Raw genomic sequence first — 23,303 nt, forward strand, 5'->3', positions numbered from 1 at the left:
AAACAGCAATGTGAGGGCGAACATTGTCATGCATCAGGATAAAGTTCTCACCAATGACAGGTAATATTTTAGTATTGAAAAGGTGGAAACGTTTACGTTGTTATTATTATTACTTATATATTATTCTCAGTTCAATACAGACCAAAAACATGAAATTCATAACCATTAAAGGTGATAAAGGAACGTGATCCACTAAAATCTCCTTGACCGGGCGAGTTGGCCGTGCGGTTAGGGGCGCATGGCTGTGAGCTTGCAGTACCAATGTAAATGGTCCATTATTGGACATGTGAGCTTGCATCCGGGAGATAGTGGGTTCGAGTCCTACTGTTGGCAGCCCTGAAGATAGTTTTACGTGGTTTCCCATTTTCACACCAGGCAAATGCTGGGGCTGTATCTTAATTAAGGCCATGGCCGCCTCCTTCCCATTCCTAGGCCTTTCCTATCCCACGTCGTTATAAGACCTATCTGTGTCGGTGCGACATGAAGCAAATAGCAAAAAAAAAATCTCCTTGATGTATCGGTGGGCTGTCAGACTTCCATTCTCGACTAACACAAGCTCCGTGTGTGCATCCAGTGGTAATCCCAGCCCAGACCATCACTGAGCCTGAGGCCTGAGCCTCCATGGAATGGTGTCCTTGCAGAGAACATATAGGTTGAATAATGTTCCCTGGACCTTGTCCATACTTCTTCTTTCCATCCAGAGCCCTCAAACACAATCTGGATTCATCCATAAACAAAATGAGCTCCACTGTTCCCCAGTACAATTTTGATGGACATTGGCGAATTGCATCCGAGAGGCACAGTGCTCATGTGTAAGCTGAGGTCCTGTGACAAAACTTTTGGACTTTAAATCCACTTCATACAACTTCCTTATTACTGTCCTTTCACTGATATTTGTGCCCTGTACTTGCTGCAAAGATAATGTAATGATATGGGAAGAAAATTAACAAAAATTGGAAGAACAACTAAATACCTGGCAGAGGGCAATTGAAGAAGCAGGCATGAAAATAAGTTTAATGAAAAGTGAGGTAATGAAAATCAGTAGAGAAAACAAAAAACAAATGAAGGACGTTCGGTGTAATAGAAAAATTCTTCAAGAAGTAGATGCTTTTAAATACCTAAGAAGTAAGCTAACTGGGAAAGGAAACATCAAGAAAGAAATTTCGGAGAGGATAGGAAGTTGCTCAAAATTTTATTACTGTGTATCAGACATAATTAGAAATTGGAAAGTACCTACCAAAGCAAAAATCATCCATATATATAAAGCAAGATGTCCTGACTGACTAACTGACTGATAATCAACGCACAGCAAAACCTACTGGAGATAATTGCATGAAAATTTGAAAACATGTTCCTACCGTAGCTTAGATGCGCACTAAGACAGGATTTCTAAAAATTCGTATTTAAAAGGGGTGAAAATGATTTAACTTTTTTGTTGAATTTCTCCATTTCTGTGAAAAATATTGTACTTACATTCATTCAAATATTTCTCTTCTTATAGCATAAAGGATTAAGAAAGAAAGTTGTAGAACTCCGATTTTAAAGGGGTGAAATGTGGTTTTACATTTGTGTTCAATATCTCCGTTTTTGTGAAAAATATTGTACATATAGGTATATTCATTCAGTCTTCGAAATCGTCTCAATAGTACAGAAACATCTTGCATTTCTTGAAAAGTCAACGGAAATATATTTCTTGTCAAGATTTTACACATGAAATAATTACCTTGTGCGCATGAATCTTTGGCTTTTGCCAATCCAAAATGGCCGCGGCACTTTCCAACATATAAGTGTACACGCTAATTCACTCCGCTTCCGTGAATTTCAAGACGGTAATCAACCAAGTCCTTAATGAAAATAAAATACAATTTAGAGTATATAGGCCTACTTACATATAAGAATGTTTGTGAGTGAATTAATGAGTAGCTGTTCTATGCATCGCTGTTAGCGCAACGGTTAAGTCAACGTGTTGCAGACTGCAAGACTCCAGGTTCGAATCTGACCCTTGGAGGCTTTTTTTTTTTTTTTTTAACACAGGGGTATTGTTTTATCAAGGAGAATTATTACCCCTTTGTTAGTAAGTTATGCAGCCGCTCACAGTTTAAAGGAATTATTTCATCCCTACTATTGGTAAAACAGTCTAGGTGAAAGCAGCGGCATCGACATACCAGAAAAATAATCCCGATGTACATAGAGAAGCGGCAGCTACATACCAGCAAAATAATCGAGAAAATCACAGGACAATTCAAACGCAATATGAGCAACATCACCCTGGGGTCCGAAAAGAGAGACGATTGCGTCCATAGAAAATTAAGTTTCGTTCCGGGATGTCTTACGATCCTGAAAAGAAGTATGAAGATAACAGCTTGATAACCATTGGTACAATGATCCATAAGATCGAACTGCGCGAAGACAGTTTTTCCGATGGACAATTTTATGTTGACTGTTCCACAGTAAGTTCTCCAAGTAGCTTAATCCTTTTGGCACCAGAAGGAAGAACTGCCAATATTGTATATAAAGAAGTTCTAAACTGAATAATTATATTTAAAATTCTTCTTTTATTTCTTTTTATGTGATACGTATGATTTTACATTACTTATTCGTTGATTATATTAAAGTTCATGTTTCCTAAGATATTTAAGTTATTTGATGCTTAGGTTTTAGATATAGTTAATTATAATTTGTTTCTTTAAATCTTTAAAATTATAATTTAGTTTGATAGCAAATATTTGTATTTTAACTCTGTATTTTTATTTCATAATTCAAAGTTAACTTTTAAGATTAAGACAATTTAAATAAGCTCACTCATATCTTTAATATTTCATTTTTGTTTCATTCCATTCATAAAACAGGCAAAGAAATTGTTACAAACGAAGTATGTAAAATATTAATATATTTATATTTTGAGATCACAGGGAATTTTAAATGTCATTTAATAGCGAACTCGGAATACACGTGAAACTTTTCAATTCCGGCCAAAGCCGGGACAGGAAAACACATCATTTACGTCTTACGTTTCTTACGGAACTCATATTATTTGCCAATATTGACTTATGGATCAGAATGTTGGACTTGGTCAAAAATAAAATCTGAGTAGATTACTGTACAAGCGAGAGAGATGCGCTTTCTGCGAGGGATCTTGGGTAAAACAAGGAGGGACATGATAAGAAATGAAACACGCTACAGATCATCCCTCTAAAAGAAACTACGGAGAGAAATAGGCTGAAATGGTTCGGCCACGTCAAAAGAATGGGACAAGAAAGATCACCAAGAAGAGCTCTGGAATGGTCAGAATCTGGAAGAAGACCAATTGGAAGACCACGAACAAGATGGAGGGATCAGGTGGAGGATGACGTAAATCAAAGAGGAGTACAGTGGAAGACAGAGACGAGTGATAGAATGTGGGGAAAAGGAGAAGATTGGAAGAGGCTCTGTGAACGACTTGCATAAGCAAAAATGTATCAGGAAGGAGAAGAGAGGGCTTACTGCAAACAATTTCTGGCTTCCATAGCTGTTGTGTGTTGATCACAAAGAACTTGCATTACAAGAAAGTGATCATCACGCCCAGTAGTGCTTCTCCTACCACCAGAATCGAGCCTCCTGGTGTAGATATTGTCCTCTCTGTACCTTTTAACAGTTATGTAAACATTAGAACAAGATGTGCCTATAACGTTTGCTACATAGCGTATACTGCACCCATTCTCCACTAATGCCACAGCCCTTGCTGCATTTTCAGGTGAAAGGGCCATTATGACCTGACTTAGAAGTGAAGCTAATTGTTGTAGACAAGCCGTAATGTCCACAAAAATATGCGGCACGAGAATTCGTAGCGATAAACCTTAAGACAGCTGTTTGTGTTTATTCTAGTCCAAAGGTGGGAAACTGCAATACTGGCTTAGTGATCATCATGATCAATAATGTTTACCAATTATTGTGCCAAAATTTCTTAAATGGGCTAATTAACTTATGGTACATTGCCTTGTTGTTGTATTAACATGAAATTTTGTGTGATATACATAGTGTTCTGCAATATATATATATATATATTTTTTTTTTGCCGGTGAATGTATTTACCACATTTACTTACAGATATAATACTGGGCTAATGACGAATTTGTCCCATTTATGGAAGGATTGCTCTGTCTCATTACCACTGAAAATGATAGTAGTATCCAGTCTGGTATTTTAAATTTTCCTCTATGGAGCATAAGTGTGGACTCTTCATGCTACAGACCTGAAGAAATTCAATTCTTTTGAAATATGGTGCTGGTGGAGAATGTTATGCATACCTTGGTCAGCATTACGTGCCAGTGATATCATTATAAACCAGTTTAACCCCTGAATTAGATTATCATCAATATGTAAACAGAGTTTTACAATTCTTTGGACACATTACGCAACGCGGGAATGACAGAATATAAAAACTTATCATTCTGGGGAATGTTCCCGGCAAGAGAGATTGGGGATAAGTTGCCACTCAGTGATCCAATATTATCAAGAGTATAACATCTTTGGTGCAGCACATCTGGCCAAGGTCTACAAGAGATGAAGACAACTGACCAATAGCCTCCTCAGAAATCACTATCCTCACAATTGAGGGAACGATAAGAGAGAAGAGATACTACTGGACATGTAGCTTGCAATGCAACTGTCATTAGGAAAAATTGATAGGGAATCAATCTGTGTTAGTAGGTTTACCAGCACATTAAAGATTCCCTTTCCATCACGCCAACGTACTGGTAATACACTGAGCGGCACAAAAAATGCAACACACAATAAATTGTGTATTTATCTATTTAATCATAGTAAAGCATGTCAACCAATTTTTTAAGACAGGGTATGTTATTGGCGTTGCTTTGCAAGCAAACAGTGAAGTGTTGATTGTTTATTGCACTATCCTCAATTGTCTTTTCCCACGCAACCTGGAAAACACATCACTGGATGTGAGCCAGTGATGTTTTCCCGCTCTTGTAGCGCTTATTGTTGTACCTTTAATTGTTCCCCTTTCGATCACATGTGTTTGTAGGATCTCTGTCCTAATCAGATTTCTGGAGTAAACATGTCGTTAAGCCCTGAACAAGCTGCGAAAGCTGTTGTTTTGGTAGAAGATGGTCGCAGCATGCATTACGTTGCAGAAGTGTTGAGGACTACATCTTCCACTATTTCCAGAACCGTACGAATGTACAGGGAGACTGGAGGCTTTGCAAGGAGACCAGGATCAGGCCTGAGAAGAGCAACATCGGAGAGAGATAACCACTTCTTGCTACTTCAATTTCTCCGCAAACATCACATCACCGCTGTTGAAGCACGAAATCAACTCCACCAAGTTCAAGGGGTTAATGTTAGTGAGAGAACCATTCGAAGAAGACCAATCTAAAGTCCAAAAGACCTGCTACAGGTCTGGAACTCGCCAGAGAGCATCGGACAGCTCGACTACGTTTTGTAAGGGAAAACCTTGGCTGGACAGTACAACAATGAGATCAAGTGTTGCTCGCCGATGAGTTGCGATTTGGCCTCCGATCGCCTGACAGAAGAGAGTGAGTCTGGAGAAGGCCAGGGGAAAGGTATTCCCCTTGCACATTCTCCTTCAGGACGCCTTTTCAGGGTGGTTCTGTGATAGTATGGGCGGGAATCAATACAGCTGCAAGGACGGATTTGGTCTTCGTGGAGAATGGAAACCTTAACGCACATCAGTATGTAGAGGAAATCCTTCTGGAACATGTTATGCCTTTTGCTCCATTTATTAGTGATGATTTTACACTAATGCACAACATTGCACGCTCACATGTTGCGAGAATTGTGCAAGAGTTCTTGGAAGCAGTGCCCATGGCCGTGCTCCCCACACCGTTCGGACCCACTCCTGGACAAGAGCTGTATCCATCCATCCTTTCTCATGAACCTGTACATGAATGCCTTTGGGAAACTTTGCTTTAGACACTGTTTTTCTTTTGAAAATAACGTAGGGTGGCAATTTTCTTCCATCTGCATCTATTGCTAGCATTATAGTGCAACGCTGTTTTTTACACCCAGTTGTACGTACAGGCACATTGGATTCTCCCTTTTGTTGATGGTGGTGTTGCATGGCATGTCGAAGTTTGATCTGCCTTGCCAATTTGAGATAAGAGGTAGTTGTTTTTCTTCCGCTTTGCTATCACATGGCGATGAAAATCTATGACTTTGTCGTTGAAATCGTTTGGCATTCTCTGGCAGAGAGATGTTCGTCTTCACAGACACAATCCCTTTCATGTCATGGATCTACGGATCCAACCCCAGCTCACTTTCAGATCTGAACAGCTAATTCCTCCCTTAATCGCTTTGAAATGTAGCATCTCGTGCGAGATACAAAAGCCATCATTTCGCAACTCTGCAACATGATGAAGCAACTTATCTTCCAGTTCAGGAAACTTACCAGTTTTTGGCCCTCTGAATGCCTTACGTGTTCAGTTGGTGATTTCTAGCGCAGCTTTCTGTTTACGCCAGTAGCGAACATTAACCCTATACTTAATGAATTTATTTACACCCAAAATTCTGATGTGGGAAAATTATTACAGGACAATTAGATATGTAACAACACATTGACAACAGATTTTTTATGTATTTGATCATACTTGTGAAAAAAAAAGAGAAAAATCAAAAGTGTGCAAAAACACTACATCATGCATTGTAAACTACTTTGGTACAGATGTTACCCCAGTACGGTATATGAGAAAAGGTATTGTTTATCACTCCTAAAACATAGAAAGCAATTAAACTGATTCTTAAACAATCATAAGAATTTAATACACTGATGGAATTTGAAAGTAATATCTTGCTTTATGAATAAAGTTCTCAAATTGGAAAATTGTAGCACCTGAGGAGCGCGTACACCAATAATAATAATAATAATAATAATAATAATAATAATAATAATAATAATAATAATAATAATAATAATAATAATAACAACAACAAAATACACAATACTGCCGCACTCGCGTGTGTACACATAAATAATAATAAAAATAATAATAAAAATTAACTCAGAAAATAATCATAATATGAATGAAATACGAAAAATATCAATGTAGCCGCGGTTTCATATCTAAGCTTGGAAATATGACAGTTAACTTATAAACATAACTTACAAGTCTAATAAACGACAACTAAGGAAGGATTATGGAACGTGTTAGCGCCCTGTTAAGGTCCATGGGAAAGTATGCCGTTATGGGGAAGAAAAGGTTCACGGTTCTCCACCTCAAACTTATAATATTGACAAATTAAAAGATACAATTACAAATAAAAGACACAAATAAATGGCAGAGTAGTTGACAATTAATTTTTAAAATAAATGCAATTAACTTTCACAAAAGATTCACAAAGTGAATGGAGGCATCCTCGAAAGAACCAAAATTAATACTACATTATTCAAGAGATAATGTTACATTTACCTGTAATGACAAAACATTGAGCCAGAAAAGGTTTGCCTCTGTAGACAACATGTAATGGATTAGCCTAAGAGCTAAGTCCTACTAAAACTCAATTATGGTGAATATGGTAATCTAGAGGAAACTTGAGCGCACAAAATAAAATTTTACATTATCACGGAAAGTTACATTAAAGGTGACAAAGGCCGAAACATAAGAATGAATTTAGATTAAAGCAAATACAAAAGAATTAAGAAAAATAGCGCATACCGTGAGAGGCTGTAGGCCCCGATGGAGCTAGTCCTCGAGCACACCTGCTCGCGAGGACGGTCAGATGGTAAAGATGCCGACAACACACATCACACACGCAAAGCCGGCAGAAGGCCGGAAATGGACAAATCACAATAAACCAATAGGACACCGAATTTCTCTTGATTCCCGTTTTTCGCCAATTGGAAAGATCGTTATTCTGACCAATCCAATTGCATGTCCATATATGGTCATTTCCTAACCTGCTGATGCAAGAGGAATTGCATCACCTATCTCTCTACGTGCAGTACCTACTGATCCAAAAGTTCTGTACCACACGCGTTTCACCAAAGCACAATATTACAGTTTTCTTCCAATTACATTAAAAATCTACAATCTTTAAATGTTTTTCTCTTGAGGCTTCTTGAAATCAATTTAAGTGATACACAACACTAATACAACACAACTAAATGAAATTTAAATACAAGGTCACTTAATAGCTCTTGCAATGCTCATTTACAGTTCCAAATATATAAATAATTTCTTGATCTGTCCAGAAAAGTGTTCAGAAGTTCGTAAGTCCCAAATTCTATTCTTGAGGTTTCCCTAAATTGTATAAAAGAAATATTCAAAATACATTCAAATTAACATTTTCTCATCAAACATAATATTCTTCTAGTTACATTAAAAAACATTCCTGCAGAGTCCAGAGTCCATATTTCTTCATTTTCTGGAATAAGTAAAATATACTAATTTAAAAAAAGACTAAAATAAAATTCTGCTGTCCTTTCTTGATTATTTATTTATTTATTTATTTATTTATTTATTTATTTATTTATTTATTTATTTATTTATTTATTTATTCATTCATTCATTCATTTATTTATTTATTTATTTATTTATTTATTTATTTATTTATTTATTTATTTATTTATTTATTTATTTATTTATTTATTTATTTATTTATTTATTTTATGCCTTTGTTTGTGGCGAAGTTAGGGCTCACGGCCCTCTCTTACACTTAACCACAACAAACAGTACATAATCACATAATTTGGAAAAATAACATTAACAGTCCCTAGGAACTACCTATATTTATGGAGTAATATTATAACAGATTATAATTGTTATTTTTCATGATTAATATTATCTAGCCTATCTACATCTACATCACCTAACAATAGTTCTAAATCACACTTGCACTCATACACACTAACATTCATACAAGCTGATCTCGTATTTAAGAGGAAATCTCGACAAGACCGTTTAAATGAGACTGTTGAAGTGCTATTACGTATACTGACAGGGAGTGTGTTCCATAGCCTTGCCCCAGACACTTGGAAAGAGCGGCTTTATACAGATGAATGATTAACCGGTAACATAAGGGTAGAAGTCGATCTGGTATTATGTCCATGGATAGATGAGAGGAAGTTAAAATGTGAGGATAAGTATTCAGGTGTAGATTCGTTCAGAAGTGAAAAATTAGTGTCGCAGTATGTAAATTTCTTATTTGATCATTTTTCAGCCAGGATAGCTTCTCATAATAGGGGGAAATGTGTGTCCTAAAGTTCAAAGAAAATATAAATCGTATGCAAGAGTCTATTGCCCTTTGAAGTTTCATAGTTTGTTCTACAGTTGCATCGGTTAATACGACATCACAGTAATAAATTATTGAAAAAGTGAGAGTTTGAATAAGTGTTATTTTCATGCTGTGTGGAAGAATGGATTGTTTCATTTTTAGAGGGTGAAGAGTTGCATATACTTTTCTGCAGACACTTGTTATATGGTCATTCCAGTTTAATGTGTCATTCATGACAACGCCTAGGTTTCTTACAGACTTCTGAAAAGGTATAGCTTCACCGCAGAGCATGAGGTTAGGCTGCTGTTGTATGATGTTTAGCGTATTTAAAAGTCTAGATTGTCCTATTATGATTGCTTGTGTTTTCTTCGGGTTAATTAATAGGCAGTTCTCTTTAGCATACGAGCTAATTGAATTTAAAGTCAAGTTCATATGGTGGATTGCTTTGTCAATGTTGGGGACTTTAAAGTGTGAGTATATCTGAAGATCGTCAGCATAAAGGTGATAGTTCCAGTCGTTCAGATGAGGAGAAATGTCATTAATATAGATTAAGAATAAAAGAGGTCCAAGAGGTCCTTGGGGAACACCAGATAGCTTAGTCCTCCATTCTGTAGTCTTCATGTTTGATACAACTCACTGTCGTCTGTTTTTGAGGTATGAGCCCAAGAGCTGAATAGCAGAATGAGCCACGTGAAGTTTTTTTAACTTAGCTAACAATATGTCTATATTTACAGTGTCAAACGCACTGCTAAAGTCTAGAAGGATAAGTATAGTCAGTTTTCGTTCGTCCATAGCCCGTCTAATGTCATCCATGATTTTGATTAGTGTTGTTGCAGTACTGTGTCCTTTCTTAAAACCAGACTGTACAGAATGTTTTTCCAAGTATTTAACAATTTGTTTATGCATTATCTTCTCCAGAACCTTAGAAAATGCTGTGAGGATGCAGACAGGTCAGTAGTCAGATGTATTGCTTGCAGGAGGGTTTTTTTTTGGGACAGGCACAATGAGTGCGTCTTTCCATTTAATTGGGATGCCTGAAGTAAGACAGGTATTAAATGCGTAAAATAGGCAATATTATGTCGATATGTAAGTCACAAATGAAATGGGAATTTCATCAGCTCCTGTTGCGTGAGATTTAATTGAAATAACTTCCCTTCTTACTTCATGCTCTGTATCGAATTCAAATACAGGACGGACTGGGGATTTTTGCCTTAATATATTGTCAATGGTGTTTTGTACTGTCATTGTGTCAGGAGTGAGACGTTCCATGGAGAAATATGTATTTAATTCATCGAGGGACACGTCGGGATCAGTATGCTTCGCAAGTGGTTTGCCAATTCCCAGCGACCGAAGTTGTCGCCATGTGGAACCAGTGTTAATGTTTTTGTTTAAATGCTGGAAATAATTCAATTTCTTATTACAAATTACAAGATTAATTCGGTTCCGAAGAACACGGTACTGCTCATGTACGTCAGCTAGTTGAGTCTGCTTACAGCGTCGGTATAGTGCGTCTTGTTCTTTCATCATAGTCTTAACATCAGTAGTCAGCCAAGGGCAGGGTGGACGTGTTACACTCACAGAACGCTTTGGTGCGTGTTTGTTGTACAATTCATGTTAATGGGAATGAAATATTTACACTTTCTCGTCAATGTTACTCCTCATAATTATGTTATACCAGGGGCAGAGTTGTGCATCTTGTCTCAGTTGTATTAAATTCATCCTTTTAAAGTTTCTAAACGTTACAAATTTCGGTCAGTACTTCGACACGCAAAGAGAGTATGCTAAGTATATGAGGTCATGTTTAGATATGTCAGGAACAAATACCTGACCATGGTGAAGGATTTTTTGAGGGTTATTTGTTATTACTAGGTCTATGAATGTATCCGCAGAAATAATGGAAGTATGGACGTGGTGGGTGGGTTTAAGGGGTAATATAGTCATGTCACAGGATCTAAAAATATTTTGTAGTCATAAGGCGTCGTTGTTCAGAGTTAATAAATGGGTGTTAAAGTCTCCAAAAAGTATCACGTGCTCGTATGATGGTAGCAGTCTCAGTAAGCTGTCTTCTAAGTCATGGAAGTCTCGCACTGCGTCAGGAGGCCTATATACTACACCTACAAGTACTTTTATAGAATTGACAAGCACCTCTACAAACATATATTCAGCAGGAGTAGATGGAGACTTACAAGAAATCTGTAACTGGACTGACATGCATGGACTTAGATTAAATAACGTAAAATCTCAAGCTATAATAATTTCACATCCTCGGCTTTGTTCAAAAACTATAAGCAAATTCACTTTACCAAAACTCTACCTACAAAATTCACCCATTGATTTCAGTGAATCTGTCAAAGATCTCGGCGTTATGACAGACGAACATCTTTCTTGGAAGCAGCAGGTTACCAGCATCTCCAGGAAAGTATTTGCGACACTTAACTCACTTAGAAGATTCCGCAACATATTTTCTCGAATATTAAAAGAACGCCTTATTTGCACTCTGGTATTGCCTCACTTCGACTACTGTGACGCCGTGTACAACGACCTGACTACTACTCTTAACGACACACTACAACGCGCGCAAAACGCCTGTGTTCGCTATATATGTGACCTACGTTACTTTGACCATGTTACACCTGCCTACGATGAACTCGGTTGGCTAAAACTCAAACAGCGCCGTAATCTTCATGCTTTATGCCTTCTTCGTCGAATACTCTCCTCATGCTCACCTCCCTACTTGTACAGTCAATTTCACCACCTCTCATCCAATCACAGTTTTGGAACACGGTCAAAATCTGGTACACTCTTATCTATTCCACCTCACCGCACCACGCGATACACAAACTCATTTGTTATTTCTTCGGCACGACAATGGAATGCACTACCCGTCTCTGTCAGAGGAGCCTCACCTGCTAGTTTTAGGCAACTTTGTCACCGCTACCTACTAAGTAATGCTATGGAAATATTGTAGATTTAGCCTTCCTCAAACTATAGACTTTATATAATCCCACTGTTATTACCAAGGATAATAGAAATTAGCTAATCATGTCATAATTGTGTAAATAATCATCTTCATCATCATCATCATCATCATCATTCTCCTATTTTTTCCTTTTTTATCATAATATTGTATTGTTTAGTAGTTGCAAGATGTTTCAATTGTAAGTGTACTTATTTCAATGTTGCACATGTAAAAACTGTGTTTTCTGGTTAGATGGAAGAGAGGGCCTAATGGCCTTAATCTTGCCAGACAAAATAAATCTATTGTATTGTATTGTATGTGTGAACAACTCTACTCTTGAGCATTGATTTACAATATAGGGCAACCCCACCACCTCATCTGGCCGTCCGATCATGCCTGTGAATATCATAGACCGATAAGTTAACCATGCTTGAGGGAATCGAACTACGGAGCCAACTCTCGCTTACAGCAGCGATATGAATTGGACTGTCTTCAAATATAGTCTTCAGTTCGTCGAGGTGAGCAACGATGGATTGGCTGTTGACATACGCACCCAACAGGGCACGATTAAATGACATCAGTTCCTTCTCTAAAATGGTATGGGTAGAATAGGAAGGAGAAAGAGTTGAGGAACGGTCAGAGGCAGGCCTTGTCCTTCCAGACATATGTCCCGGTGAAAAGGCTGCTCATGTACGTCAGCTAGTTGAGTCTGCTTACAGCGTCGGTATAGTGCGTATAGGGAGCAAGGAGGGAGAGTTTCAATAGCACTTCTCAACTCAAGCATGCTAAAGGAATGTAAAACATGCGGCTTACCTTAATTTCCTCGTACATACAGTGGCCAGCTGATTCACACAAACACACACATTCACAACTATACACTAAATTAAAAATAAATAAACTACGTAGAATGCACATTGTTCATATGTTGCCTTCACCATATTGCCTGATCAATGATTGTAATTCCACGAGTGAGTTCACTTGGAATTTCTTGCCGGATACGTGAATGATTATCCTTCCATCTTGGCTGTATGTGTTACGCAGTCCAAAAGTGTCTCTTGCCTTGTTCAAGACGTCTTTTCTCAGCCTAGTGAGGGATTCGGTTATGAGTAGTTTGGAGCCTTTTAGCTGTCGTTTAACGCGCCAAACTTGATCCCGCTGATGGTAGCGAAGGAATTTTATTATGATAGGCCGATTACCCTCAGTCACTACATCAGCAGTCGATCTACGTTGCCGTCCCAGTCGATGACAGCGATCGATGGAGTCCGTGGACAGCTCGACTTTCAGTTTATCGCGGAAAGTTTCAATGACTTTTCCATAGATGTCCTCATTAGGCGTCTCGCTCACTCCATGCAGAAGGAGACAATTACGCCTACTGTACTGTTCCGCTTCATCACTCCGAGCTTCCTGAATTTCCAGTCGTTTCTCAATATCAGTGACATTGTCTTTCAGAACAGAGAGGTCATCACAGATGGAATTTCGAAAGGCTCGGAAGTCCGCTTGAAGCACAGTCAAAACATCGCTGGGGTTGGTAGCACTGCCAGTGGGAACAGTCATGGCTTCCTCCAGGCGGGCATGGAATTGAGCCATTTGCTTTTCGAAGCCTGTAATTCTTTCCTTCACTTCTTTGAGGGTCATAGTTGCACACACGATGAGTTTGTATCCTAAACTTTCGATTTACACTCACTCGCAATTACGACTTGCTAGTTGTCTTGCGATTTAGGTAGGTGAGTTGCGGAGCACACTTACACGCGTCTAGCTCTCAGCGCTATGTACCGAAATATCGACACACAGGTCACAAAAATAATACCTTTCTTTCAAAAGAGGGTTCTCATTACAAGTAATTAAAATCATTGCCAATCTGTATTGAAAATATCTTATAATAAAAGTAAGAAATTTATTTCGCTTCCACCTATTCAATACAATTCAAAATGTTGATGTTTGAGTTAAAACATTATTAAAATGAGAGTTGGGACATGTTTCGCCCTTTCCCATGGGGCATCATCAGCCATATCAATACCTCAAATCCTACCAGGTACCTGGTTGAAAATTGTTCTAAAATCTGCTGCGAAATTGAATACAGTACATTAAAAAACTTACAAACCATATTGTTACCTATGTATACAATTGATCAATAATAATAATACAATAAACAAACATCACTTAAAAAAACCATCATATAAGTAAAATTAACATTATTGATGGCCTGGAGCCATGGTCGATGCTAAATATTAATGAAAGTTTAAAAAATATTATTACAAAATAGTGGAAATGAGTATAGAACAATGCAAATATTTATGTACGAGATGATGAGGAAAAGCATTCCAAATACTGTGCCAATTTCTGTAATGTTTCGCCGGGCTGAGTGGCTCAGACGGTTAAGGCGCTGGCCTTCTAACCCCAACTTGGCAGGTTCGATCCTGGCTCAAATACGACAGCCCCGTGTCGGTAGATTTACTGGCACGTAAAAGAACTCCTGCGGGACTAAATTCCGACACCTCGGCGCCTCCGAAGACCTTAAAAAGTAGTTAGTGGGACGTAAAGCAAATAACATTATTATTATTTATTATTATTGTAATGTTTGACCTTGGCACATCGTACTTGACGTAGTCTATTCAAAAATAGCGAACAAGTTATAAAATATTGTTTTTTAGTTTGTGACTAGCCCAGAAAGACGTTACTTTCTTGTCACAGTTCTACCCCACAGTTCTTTATAACAACTATTTCGCTTTCAACAACAAGCTATACAAACAGTAAGGTCTAGCCATGGGAGACCCCATCGCGGGAATACTCGCCGAAATTTACATGGATAACCTCGAAAATAGTAAAATAATAAAAAACATTAATGGATTGTGTCTTTGGCTGCGCTGTGTCGATGACACATTAGCAATAATCGACAAAAGTTGTAACAATAGTGAAAACATACTAACCTATTTAAACAGCCTGGACAACTGCATCAAGTTCACTAAACAGGACAAGGACCATAATTCAGTTTATTTTCTCGATATTACAATCACAAGAACTTCAAATAAATTTGATTTTCAAATTTATAGATAATCTTCTTTTACTCCCACAACCATAAAACAAAATTCTCTACACACACAGTCACATAAACAAGGTTCATTTTAAAGTTTAGTGTACGGAGCACTAAAAATTCCTCTTTCAACTGCCAATCTAAAGAAGGAAATAAATACCATAAAAGAAATAGCCAGCTTCAATGGATACAATCCCTCAATCGTACATAAAATAATCAGCAAAGTGAAATTAAAACTAGCCACAAACCTCTCCCCAATAGAAACAAACAAATCAAAGTATGCAACCTTTACCTATACCAATCCAATCATACATGAAATTGCCAACCCTTTAAAGAAACATGAAATTAAAATAGCCTCTAAGACCCAAAACTCAAACCAAAAGTTGTTTTTCAACCACAATACGATAAATTCTGACAACAATAAATATTCAGGTTCTGGCATTTACAGACTTAAATGCGCCGAATGCAATAGTTCGTATATCGGTCAAACCGAAAGAAGTTTTACAACCAGATATGCTGAACATTTCAATGCCCAGAAGCATAACAAACACTCAGCAATGAGTAATCACATGAAGGATACAGAACATAGCTTCACTACAATTGAAAAATATTTTCATAAATTAAAAAGAATTTTAAAAAGGCAGACTCATGACCGAGTTCGAGAATTTGTAAATTTTCTTGTACCAAAAATATAACATAAATAAAAACCTAAATGATCCAATAGATAACAAAAGCCCTCTATATGATCAAATAATAATTTTGTTTAATAAGTTAAATCTTCAAGTCAAAAATTTTTTTGAAGTTTTTAAGACAATAAGTACCCTCACTAAGCCAATAAACATATCACGCCCCTCGTCCTCTCCCAATACACACAACTCCCTCCCATGCACCAACCCCAAGCCCACAGCCCCGCCTTCTCATGTCCACTCCCCTCCACCAAGACATCACACATACAATACGAGGAGCAGAACGTTAGTGACTGCCAGTATTCCAAAAACCACTTAAGCAACAAGATAACAGCCCAACAACACTAAAGGTAAGTGTTAACACCACAAACTCAAAATTTAAGCAGTAAACCTCCTCTCTTTTCCTTCATTCTTTCAACTCAATTTATTATGGATTTCTCCCTGCTTTCAGAGCTTATATTGTCCCCTTCTCCGGGGTTGCTCAGTCGGCAGAGCGAGAGTCCCAAAGGATGGAACGTTCGCAGGGCCAACTTTACTGTTTCGGGACAGACCTTCAGAAATATTTTTATTTGCAGGGCCATAGGTGACTGGATAGGTGACATAACATGAAAAAAAAAAATTGGAACAAAATAACAATAACATTTATTAAAATATAAAACAGTCTGGACAGTGCATAAGAAAAAGAAAAAACTATTTACATAAACATAACTCAAATCGATTGATTCTGGTTTTTGCAACATGAATATAAGTCCACAACATGCTCATGGGTTCCATTTGATTCGACCTGTCTTCAATTAAACACCATCCGAAGTCATACTCTTGGTCAAATCCTCCATTTGTGGAACTGTAACATTGGACCAATCGCAATGTTAGCGACAATGTCGTTATGACCAATAGTGCTACATTAGAGCATGAAATTACAATATTCCCTTGTGGGATAAATTTTTACAAATTATTTCTACCTCCTCTGGGTAAATTCCCATCAATTAATTCTCATTAAATTACCATGTCCTTTCTCTGAAAATATTAATTATTTATTTTTTAGAAATTTCCTTTATCTTATTTTAGAGAATTTAGTAATGTTTTTACTTCTAAAAATATTTCCAATACTCAAAAAATCCACTTATAAAATACTTGGAAAATCTCTGAACATTATTGTAAGAAAAACCTCTCAATCTTATATGAAAATTTTCTTTACAATACCATTGGAAATTCTTTGACAAATTTGTTTGGAAATTCCTTGACAAATTTCTTTGGAAATTCTTTGGCAAATTTCCCCTCCTTCATAGATTACGGTCGACTGTATTCCTGTTACAAACCACATTAAACGATTTTTCACTGACTAATACACTGTGGATAGATAGTTACGTTACAGAAACAATATAAATATAAGTCACCCCCTTATCAATACAAAATTTATTCACATTCAGCTAGTAAATATGGTCAAGACCGGTTTCGACCCCTAGGGGGTCATCTTCAGTTGACATGCATAAAAGATATATTTTACAAAAACATCACATATAATGATTAAAACTTAAATTAAGTCCAACTGATCATAAATGTTGGTATGTATGTCTTGGTACATTTGAGCTATTGTATGTGTCAATCCTAAGTACAGCGTACAGTGTCAAGGTAAGTAGTTAACTAATATACATCATCCATGAAATTACATGCTATTTTTCATGTTATCACTATCTAATTTGGGTTGTACAATGTGGAATGAGATATACATACATTTGTGTAAATTAATAGTAGTAAGTTCAGTAATATACATTAAAAATTGGTTCTTAAATTACATTAATTGATTATTGATCAGTCATATGAAAATGTAGAATTATTGGTTTGGACACTTGTGATTAAAATATTAGTATGCAATACCTTGTTGGCATATATCTTAAATACTAAAGTATCAGTTTATAAAGCCTATTATTCTTGTTTTATGTCTTGGAATAGGGTTGAACTTTTAGAAAACTATTTGTTTTGTTGAGCATAGGCATTGGATAATCTTGTTAAATTGGACACATAACTAAAACAGTGGTATATATATATACCTTGTTAAAAATACATTGCATTAACATTATTAATATGTGGTGCTATATATACATTGTTTGGGGTAAAATGGGGTTAACGAAGTTTTCTTAACAGTATTTGATTAGTTATTATTTTCGATATAATGGGTCCGTAAAAATATATAACTATATACATAATTGCGGTTAGATAAGTATTTGTATAATCTGCTGCAATTTAGGTAATATTTGGTTGTAATGTCTGGCGATATTTTGGGCAGCTACTGTTGTTAGAGCTATTAAGAGTCTTGAATATTATTGATGGAGCATGTTCTTCTTTTCGTGTGCCGTAATATGTTGGGTTGGTGACATTTGTAAGAACGCGTTGAATGTTATGCGTCTTGGTAGGGTGCACGTTGATTTTATCGTAGAAGCATATATGTTGTGAAAACAAAGTATCTGGAAGTATTATTTCTACCTATTATTTCTACTTTTTATTTCATTATTTCATAAGTATCTGGAAGTATTATTTCTACTTATTAATTCTACTTTTTATTTCATTATTTCATAAGTAGAAATAATACTTCCAGATACTTTGTTTTCACAACATATATGCTTCTACGATAAAATCAACGTGCACCCTACCAAGACGCATAACATTCAACGCGTTCTTACAAATGTCACCAACTCAATATATTACGGCACACGAAAAGAAGAACATGCTCCATCAATAATATTCAAGACTCTTAATAGCTCTAACAACAGTAGCTGCCCAAAATATCGCCAGACATTACAACCAAATATTACCTAAATTGCAAGCAGATTATACAAATACTTATCTAACCGCAATTATGTATATAGTTATAAATTTTTACGGACCCATTATATCGAAAATAATAACTAATCAAATACTGTTGTGAAAACTTCGTTAACCCCATTTTACCCCAAACAATGTATATATAGCACCACATATTAATAATGTTAATGCAATGTATTTTTAACAAGGTATATATATATCACTGTTTTAGTTATGTGTCCAATTTAACAAGATTATCCAATGCCTATGCTCAACAAAACAAATAGTTTTCTAAAAGTTCAACCCTATTCCAAGACATAAAATAAGAATAATAGGCTTTATAAACTGATACTTTAGTATTTAAGATATATGCCAACAAGGTATTGCATACTAATATTTTAATCACAAGTGTCCAAACCAATAATTCTACATTTTCATATGACTGATCAATAATCAATTAATGTAATTTAAGAACCAATTTTTAATGTATATTACTGAACTTACTACTATTAATTTACACAAATGTATGTATATCTCATTCCACATTGTACAACCCAAATTAGATAGTGATAACATGAAAAATAGCATGTAATTTCATGGTTGATGTATATTAGTTAACTACTTACCTTGACACTGTACGCTGTACTTAGGATTGACACATACAATAGCTGAAATGTACCAAGACATACATACCAACATTTATGATCAGTTGGACTTAATTTAAGTTTTAATCATTATATGTGATGTTTTTGTAAAATATATCTTATATGCATGTCAACTGAAGATGACCCCCTAGGGGTCGAAACCGGTCTTGACCATATTTACTAGCTGAATGTGAATAAATTTTGTATTGATAAGGTGGTGACTTATATTTATATTGTTTTTGTAAAGTAATATCTATCAATACGGAAATGAAACTTATAAACAACAGTAGATAGTTACTGAACCCTTTAGGTCCATATAGAGGGATACCTACCTTTCTTACCTATCAGCAAAGTTCATGAGATCTGTCTCTTGGGTCGTATCGGGTTCTTCGTCACTTGCTGAGGTAAAGGTAGGGTTCGGTAATTCTAATCTATCTACTGGAATGAAAGGTCTGTTTAAAAGATTTCTATTTATTCAGGAAAATTCTGAAGCAATCTGATATGTCAACGGTATCATAGAAGTCAATTGTGTCCACTGGACACCACAATCATTTTTACATAAACGTCAGAACACTGGTGTGAGACTTTAACGTAACTGCCTGACGGGCATTCATACTAGAAACCATTGTCTCAATTATTAATCATTTAAGAAAGGAAAGTCTGGAAATCCTTAAATTCGGCTTCCATGTGAGACCACATGTACCATCATAGTGATTTGTTATGGTCCAGCCCTCGTAACACGAACTCTGGACTCTGGGTATAATTAAGGCCGTCCAATCGGTGTATGCCACACAGTGGTTCTACGGCATGGACCCTTAATTGAATCGATGTGACCTGCGTCTATGTCATGGACCGACATCTAATCTTCTAAGTTACTTTAAAGTCATTGTGGATGATGACCGCAAGGAAATGATGCTACAATGGCATATGGCCCTAATACAAGTCACTGAGGTTGATGACCCCCTGACCATCCAAGTTTCTAGGCTGAAGGCTAAACACAATTAAGTTACATCGGTTGATGACCAAAGTTTCCACTTTACTATCCCCAGCATATTCACTGCTCAATCAATCAAAGTTCAATAATTACAACAATAGCAATGCTCACAAACTTTGTGGCAGTAAAATCCATTTCCTTCGGATATGTCCCCTTAATCGTTACTTTATATTTAAATATTCCCCCAGAAAAACAAACTAAAATTTCCAGAATGCATCTCCAAGTTATTCGCTTGATTAAAGTTATTTCAAAATGCGGTTTCACTGGATTTAATAATTTATTAAATTTAAATGATTTGACGAAATGTTAACGAACAACAAATTTTATCTCCGCGCACTCTGGTTTCTTCACAAATTCCTACGCAGCTGTGATGTAAATTCAATCTTGTGATGTTTATCTGGCTGGAAAAGAATTGTTACATAATTCATGTCCAGTTATATATCTTGTCTCCTGATCTCACACTTTTAAAATCTAATCTAGTCCTAACCGTTATTAACACTTGGATATCCTAATAATCTACGTACAAACCAAACAACTCGCCATATAATTACGATGTCATCTCTCGTCATACCATTTATGAATTTTGCACACCCCTCACAGACAAACCGATCATCACAACCATCGCTCTATATTTTGGACAACCCTGAATTTGGTTACTCTGTTCCTTATACTCAAAGTTCGTGATTTCAAATGTTCATTACGTCCCCAATTAAACAAATTTTACAGTATTTCACAATACTCAGATCATTACCGGCTATGAATTTCAACTAAATCCAGCATTTTAACATTTTCCCCGGCCGAGAATACAGTACAATCTCAATTCCACGCCTGTCCCATTATCACAGCTGAGGCCTCTCGTCCCCAAGTTCGCTTGGCAGTAACATGAAACACCTGGTTTATTCCAGTTGACTGGTTTCTCAAAATGTTCACCTTTTAAACTCTGCCGACATAATTAAACAAATACGATATTCTAACCAACAAAAATGCACAGATTATGCTTCAAGATGCCCACACTAATTATACGCGTCGCAAATTAACACTGCTATGGATTTCTATGTATTTCTTTCCATTCCCAACATTATAAAATATACCTCGGGCTATCGTGTCCCGGCTTCAATGACAGGACTCTAACCTGATTCGCACATCTCATCTCAACTCATATAAAACATTCCTCGGGCTTCCATGTCCCGGCTTCAATGACAGGTCCAACCTGATTCACAAATCGCATATCAACAAAACTAACCTCTGTTTCCCAGCTCCACAATTATCATCGACAAAGAACTGGAATAAAATCCTCACTAGAAATCTCGACGTCTAATATCGCACAATGCATTAATCATGAATGACTTCGCATAAATGATATCGTATTTAATAACTTGATTTTTAATAACAAAATGACTGAAACATTCTACTAGATCTTTTTATTGTCAATCAGACACAGTTTAAAATGGGCCTAGAAAAACGTTTCTCTCCGTGACCAAATTCATCACCCTAGGTTCTCACACGACAGCGCGCTTCCACTCGATTGAAAATGAGTGACCATGGATTTGTACATTATTAACTCAAATTGCAGACAGGAAAAATTTACGTCGACTGAACATCTTAATTTGGCATCACAAAATATAGGCAGTACACTCACACGGATGACGATCTACATTGGACGTGATATCACTTCGGAACCCTATTCAATAACCTTTACAACATTATACGGCACTCGCAAGACTTCAAAATTTTTATCCAAGTGGAAAATAAAACAAATGACTCTTTTAGTCGTATTCTCACATTTACAAAACTTAGTAGGGGTGACCACTGCGTCGTATATCCCCATTCAAATACACTTTTAGAGATCATGAGACAAGATATAAGAGGTAGTAAGATGGAAAGTCACCTACCTCATGTAGTCACACCATTGTTCGTCATAGGGCTCACCTGCGACCCTGGCATTTTATTTAGCCATTTTTACATTCATGGCTGTACAGATCATTATGTTTCTTCAGGTTTCCTGGAATAAAGCATAAAAAAAAAGAAAATACCCTTCACTTGTTTGCTGAGCGCACACGATGGACTATAATTATTTCCGCACACGAATTACTTAATCACATTAGAATTTTCAGTACTTTGACCGTCCTATCTGGTACAATTATTTCACTCAAGAAAACTATCTCCTCATGGAGACAAGACCTAGCCACAATGGCTAAAATCTGCAGTTGAACTCAGTCTACTTTCGTTGGTTTGATTTCGCAGAGCAGCTCAACAATTTTTCGTCCGCTTTGTATCACAAATGCCGGAGAAGGAGACTTCGTCATGGCGTCCCTTCATATTTATAGCAGTTACCCCCTCTCTTCGGATATCTCCCTTTGCCGCCAAGAAAATTTCTATAAATTTTCTGACTTACCTAAACTGTAATTTCAAGAGTTTTGAAAGTGACTACATGCTTGCTACATTTCTGGCGGTAGTGTTCATGGACATTTAAAATGTATACGGGTTAGATTTGTGAGATGATTGACCTCCTTTGATAGGCACTATATTTTTTTGACTTGGCTTGGATCACGCCATATACACGCGCTTTGAAATAGTTCACAAAAATGACTTGAGATTCTTCCGCCGTCGACACGTGTGGCTGACGTCACGTACCCCAGAGCGTGGGACCGAAGGTAATCACCCCCTCGTCATGTCTCAAATCCATGCTATCAAGAATCCGACTTTTAGTTTAATTGTTAATTTATGCATAATGTTCTTAGGGCACAAAGGTCATGGGTTCATTACGTAGCGAAACGCGCAATCAACGTACTAAAATTCGATTGGACAATAAACCACATAAGAAAAATCACTAAAAGAAATAACACTTATGGAAACACATGGATAAGCTGTCACACAGTAACACAATCTCCCCCCAATTATTTATCAGCAGATTTTATGTTGTTGAGGTCATCATTATTATTATTATTATTTTATTATT

The 23,303-nt window shown here is 36.6% G+C and overlaps 1 protein-coding gene across 1 annotated transcript in view; it reads left to right on the forward strand.

Moving 5' to 3' along the window:
- Remo (Remoulade) overlaps positions 1–23,303 on the forward strand; it is a 254,558-nt gene that overhangs the window by 205,850 nt on the left and 25,405 nt on the right. The window lies entirely within an intron of this gene.

Source organism: Anabrus simplex, chromosome 1, assembly GCF_040414725.1.
Source record: "Anabrus simplex isolate iqAnaSimp1 chromosome 1, ASM4041472v1, whole genome shotgun sequence".
In the NCBI taxonomy this organism is placed as follows: domain Eukaryota; kingdom Metazoa; phylum Arthropoda; class Insecta; order Orthoptera; family Tettigoniidae; genus Anabrus; species Anabrus simplex.